Consider the following 6,024-nt stretch of genomic DNA (forward strand, 5'->3'; position numbering starts at 1 on the left):
GTTCAAAAGACTCTGAGCTTCCCTTCTCTGTAGTGTTAGGTGGGGTCGTCTGGAATGGGATGCTTGCTCCTCCCTCAGGGTGGGGTTGCTGGAGTGGCAGAGGTAACCCCATAGGTGGTACTCCTGGAGGCAGGGTTTAGGCTTAGGTAGGCTCCAGACAGTTGGTTGAATGCCAGTTGATCTGGAGATTTTAAATCAGTGCCCCTCAAGGGCCCAGCAGTTGCTGGTCCATGCTGGAAGACTGCAACCCAGGGATCTCCCCTGGGTTCCACTCAAGTGGTGGAGGAGCCAATTCTTAGTCCACTCTGTCATCTTGCTGAGAAGCTGCCTATCTGCTTTCTTGGTTTCACACCATGGAGCAGCCAGGAAAGCAACCTTCTCTATTATACCATCTTGAAATGCTAGCAGCTCATCTATTCTTTTTCATAATTTTCTCTTTTAAAAAAAATTTAGTTGTAGATGGGCACAATACTTTTATTTTATTTTATTTTTATGTGGTGCTGAAGATTGGACCCAGTGCCTCACACATGCTAGGCAAGCGCTCTACTACTGAGCCACAACCCCAGCTCCTCTTTTTTTATTATTTGAGCTTTATGGTGTACATAGTAGTTGATTTCATTCTGACAAACTCATACAGGTACAGAATTTGATTTCAGTGCATGATAGCCCCCTTTTTCCTCCCATCCCTCTTCCCCTTTCTCTTTCTCCTTCCCCTTCTCTATTAGACCTCCTTTCGCTCCTCTGTTAGTTGGTATTTGATTGATTCTTTATGTCGCCCATCCTTTCTCCCCCTTTCCTTTATTTCCGTTCTACCCTGGGTTGAGGAATAATTATCTTCCAGCTTTAGAAAGAGTGTTGTTGTCATTGTCATTAGTGGGTGGCAGTCAGGGGAACCAAGACATCTTTAAGAGAGTTCATGAGAACACTGGGTCCTCAGGATGAAGGAAATAGGTATATAATCATTTTAATGTGCCATTTTCACTTTGCTTTAAAACATTTCAAATTTGGCCTCTGGACCTATAGATAAGATAAGCAAATGTGAGGGGGACCTTCAGGTCTAAGTTAGCTCCACTTTGTCTTCCAACTCTGTAAGTAGACTTGATCTGCAGCCTCAGGGCTTCTGGCCTCTGGAGCTACCAAAGTATGCAGGAACCAATGTCAGGATTTGACCACTGCCTCTGGGCCTTTGCATCTAGAGAATCCTGAACTTCCTTCACCTCTTCCTCACTAATGACCACTTCTGAGTATCTGGGGCTCAAAGTAAGTAATGACTTGGAGATGGAAGACACACAAAGAGAAGGGAGTCCAGCAAAGATGGAGAAGCATTCAAGGCTCACTTGTGAGCAGCCTGCTGGTGGCCTCCGCCTCCCATAGCATCAGCCCTCTCCCTCCCCTGCTTGGGCACCCTGAGGTGCTCTCAGGGTCTCTGCTCTGTTCAGGTCTACCACAGTCAGCCTCACCCTCCTGCTTTCCAGACTTGTCCAACACTCATTTGAATCATTGCTTTTTTAAAAAAATATTTATTTTTTAGTTATAGGTGGACATAGTATCTTTATTTTTATGTGGTGCTGAGGATCGAACCCAGTGCCTCACGCATGCTGTGTGAGCACTCTACCTCTGAGCCACAACCCCAGCCCAAATTATCACTTATTTTTAAAGCAGTCCTTTCAACCACATTTTCCCTTCAGCCAATAGGACAGCCATGCTAAATAGCCCTAGCTTAGAAACTCTTGGCTATAAGCAGAATTAGTACAGAATAAAAATGTAGGGTCCTTTTTTCAAAATTCATTATGAATTTCAAGGCAGTGACAGAAGAATACAAACCAAACAGGGCTCTTCTAAGCATGTGGCCCTGTGTGACAATACAGATTGGTGGGCCCGTGAAGCCCGAGCTGGCTATGAGGGATCCGTGTGAGTTGAAAACTTATTCCCTATTGAAAACATGGCTACATGTAAAACTCAGCATCATGTTATTGGGAAATTAACTAAGTGGTTTCTCAGATAAATTCAGATGACAAAACTTATCTGAAAATCTAGTGTAACAGTACAACACACATTTGCTATTGGTGCTGGAACTTCACAATGTGATAGATAAATTACCTCAATGTTTGACCATATTTGTCCTTATTTAAAAACAATAAACAAACAAAACAATTACTTCACAGGTATTTCTGATGCTCAACTAACATGAAGAACTATTTGAAAATAGATGTTACATTCCACCTCCAATATGTCTGACTCAGTTGTCTGGGAGGAAGTTAGGGATCAGGAAAGTGAATCCCAGCTTACCATGATGAGATGCCGGTTATTAGGATGTGCAAAGATTCTCTGCTGGACCCAAATGCTCGAGGTTCCCTGGTGGGCAGTGGCAGGATCAATAGGCCCATTTGCCAGTCTCTGTACTCAGGGTGAACTTGGGAAATTCTTCTGAAGCTTTTCTTAAGTCTGAGCTTGAATCAATAACAAAATTTACTTGTATTTGAATTCCATTGTTATGTAATTTTTGACATGTCAGTGTAATCATTAGCAAATGCAGAGACTACTGTGTAAGAAACCACAGAGCCAGTGTGGCCAAGGTTGGAATATATAGGTTCAAGTCACAGTCCTGCCAATTCCACAAGTTCCCACCTTATGTTACCATTGGGAGGTCCAGTCGAAGTCCAGGTCCTTGGTGTCACCAATGAAGAATTGAGCGAGACACACAGAAGTAACAGAGTGCAGATTTCTTGAAGGTGAAGATAGCACTCCATTAGGTAGAACAGAGTTGGTAGAGCAAGAGAAAGGGCCCTAATGTCTGGAAATTAGGGTCTTATATCCTGAACTATGGGGCATTCTCTTCCCTATTCAGACCTGATTGAAGACCTTAGCCCATTTTCTCCCATTGGTTATCCTATGATACCTGATTAGAATATTTTCCCCTCAATGGTTACTTCCATTGGTCATTTTAAAATTTGAACCTATGGTGGGAGTTGTCATGGTGATAAGTCTTCAGTGGCAGGAGTTGTCATAATGAGATTTATTGTAAAATGGGACAGGACTCTTTTGTCTTGTCCTCCAGTGGCTTCTTTTTAATACCCTGTCTCCTCCATCTTAATGTCCCTGAACTCCTACCTAACACTACATGGAGAGGTCATGGGACCCGAGTCTCAGGATACTCCAATGTAATGAGATGAGGTCATCAGCTTCACATAGCTGTCGTGAAGGGGTGGGATTAATGTATAAAATTGGACTGTATTTAAGTAATATAGTATAGTAAAACATTGTTCTTATTTAAATCTTAACAGTGATAGAGAGTACAGAAGCCTCCAAATCAATCTTCAAAGTAGTCAGATATCATACCCATTGGCATATCAATTGTATATGAAGCTAAATTTTGCTGTTTCTTCATCTGTGTCAAACCTAACTCATCCTCAAAACTCAAATGTCAATCCCTTGATGAAGTATCTGGTCCCCACTGACAATTATTTCCATTTCTCTCATGGCATAGATAATGATTTTATTTGATCGCGGGTTTCCCTCTTTCCAGGCCATGAGCCGTCCGAGAATCAAGTCTCCTCCATCTTTCAGTTATCATGGATAGGATGTTCTTGGTATGTTGGTTCAATGAATGATTAGTAGGGGGGAAAGCAAGTAGGTATAAAGGAGAACAGTTTAGACCAGCTAAGATTTTAATAAGAGTAAAGACAAAGATTTCATGAGAACGCTGCCTCCACCAGCCAGTTCTTAGTCAGTGCTGGAAACATGTAGGTGACCCCGGAGAAACTTGCAGCTGAGAGGAAGGAAGAAAGGCCGGCTGTGGACAAAGGTTTGGTAGTCATGGTGTTCTCTCCTGGTGACAGGTTCCACTGTGTTCTGTACCACAACCCCAGAATGTCTGTAGGCTTTGCACTATGCCCCTGCCACCCACAGGCCCCTCTGCAGAATTGCTAGAGCCTCCTCAAGGCCCTGTCCTTGCCCACTGGTCCTATGGGAACTCTGCTTCCTGTCAGAAACACTGGTTCCTGAGTCCCCTCCCTGTGGGACTGTCCATCCTCCACCACTTGCTAATTTCATGACCAAGAATTCCTGTAATAAGTTATGGGCATTAAGGGGCCTCATTCACAGTTAATGAGAGTTTCATTCACAGGAATGAAATATTTGATCCCTGAAGCACTTAAACCAAAGACACAATAATGACTTTATCAGTCATCATTGTGCCTCGTGCTGCCTGGCCTATGAAGGGCAAACTGTAGGGAGGGGAAATATGTGTTCCTTCAAAGAGGTAGGGATTTGGAGGTTGCTGGTAAGACTCCTGATTTTGTGAAATTAAAGTTGATAAAATACTGTGGTGGGGCATGGTGGAAATGATGTTAGTTTTAGTAAAATATGGGCCTTTTCCAGGGTATGGGAATCATTTTTTATTAAATAAAATAGCTAGATTCTATAGTCAATACCTTAATAAGATACTCAATTCCTCAGAACAGACTGATGCTGAAAATAAAGAAAAATAGAGAATTGAAGCATGAGCCAAGATCCCTGCCCTGGCCCAGCCCTATTTGTTTCTCATTGAGTCGGATGTGGGTGCTGACTGGAAACATCAGTTGGAAGCATAACGTGCTTTTCTATTTCTTGGACATCTTTCCTGGTGTGAGGCCCAGAGCACTACAGATAACATATCTGGTTAATGCTAGCCCCTCTTAAAAAAAAAAAAAAAGTCAGGTTCTCTCTGAATTTGAGACCAAGGTCCCTTTATGTGATTAAAACTGTTCTTGAACGTTCTTTGGGTGGTTTCTCTCTCTATGCGCAAGGTCTGAGTCATGGATTTTCAAGGTAACCTCATTTGGTTCTCCTTCACAAGCCAAATATAGATATGGAGGTGTTACTAATCCTTTAAAAAGCCAGGGGTTTGCGCTATTATTGAGCTTTGAAGGATTCTGATAAGGGGATTTTTGCGTGTGATCACTTATGATGTTTTTACTTCAGAGGTGGATCAGTACCCTCTGGAAACAAGTAAGCCTGACGGGGCGCCATTGTTCCAGAATAGTTGGGTTCAAGTTTAATTTTGCTCAAACAGGTACAGAAGTGGAAAACTTTGGCTTCTTTAAATGCTGTGCTTTTAAAAAAGCAAAGGCCTTAATTTTAGCCACTTGCCGAGTTTCAGGAATTTTTACCATATTTAAGTACCATCCGAAGTTTCTTCCTACTATTTTTCTTTAAATTCAATCACTGCTATACTGCCATAAATGGAAACCTAGAATTCCAGCTAGATTCATCACTTCCATGCTTCGGAGCCCAAGGCCATCTCCCTTTATTTGAAAGGGAGATTCACCTGGGCATGCACACTGTGCTGCCAAGAGAACCCCTTCTCCCTCTCTTCAGTTAACTGTTTCAGTGCTTTGGATTCCACATGGCTGTCACACTCCTTTGAGAAACACAGCCTGTAGAAAGCTCATTCTTTTTTCTATTCTGTGTGAGGAACTAAGTGTTTTGATTGTTGGGACTTGAATAGAACCCCGTTCTTGAATGGGATAAAAATACCCTAAGGAAGGGAGGGGGCACCCTCCCTACACTCGAGGATTGTCTCATCTACTGAGGGTAGAAATATACTGATAACACAGAAAAAGAAAACATTTAGAAGCAAGAAAGCCAGAACAAGCAAGGACGCAACATTCGAGTGTCAGCTGCAGGAGTCGTGGTTTGCTGACCTAGTCTTGGTGGACAGCAGTGCTTGGCACAGTGGCGAGGGGGGGTGGTGAGCTGTCAGATCTGTTGAGTCCAAGGATGCAGACTCTGTGCCCAAGTCTTCTAGCTGCGGTAGGAACCTGCGGATCGTGGTGGGAAATGGGCTTGCACAGTCTGGGTGGGTCACAGGAAGTGAACTTTGAGAGAAGAGGTGGGCACAGAGCTGGTGTGGGCACACATGCACGTGGGCACGCACACACGCACGCAGGCACGTGCACACAGTGCACAAGGCACCCAGGGTTGTATCCTCTGAGGTCAAGACCTTTGAATAGCTTCAGAAGTGCAAATTTCCCTCCCATTTGA

The 6,024-nt window shown here is 43.4% G+C and overlaps 1 protein-coding gene across 5 annotated transcripts in view; it reads left to right on the plus strand.

Annotated features, from left to right (window-relative positions):
* Nme7 (NME/NM23 family member 7) overlaps window positions 1-6,024 on the plus strand; it is a 181,594-nt gene that overhangs the window by 174,411 nt on the left and 1,159 nt on the right. The window lies entirely within an intron of this gene.

This window comes from Marmota flaviventris, chromosome 12, assembly GCF_047511675.1.
Source record: "Marmota flaviventris isolate mMarFla1 chromosome 12, mMarFla1.hap1, whole genome shotgun sequence".
NCBI lineage: Eukaryota > Metazoa > Chordata > Mammalia > Rodentia > Sciuridae > Marmota > Marmota flaviventris.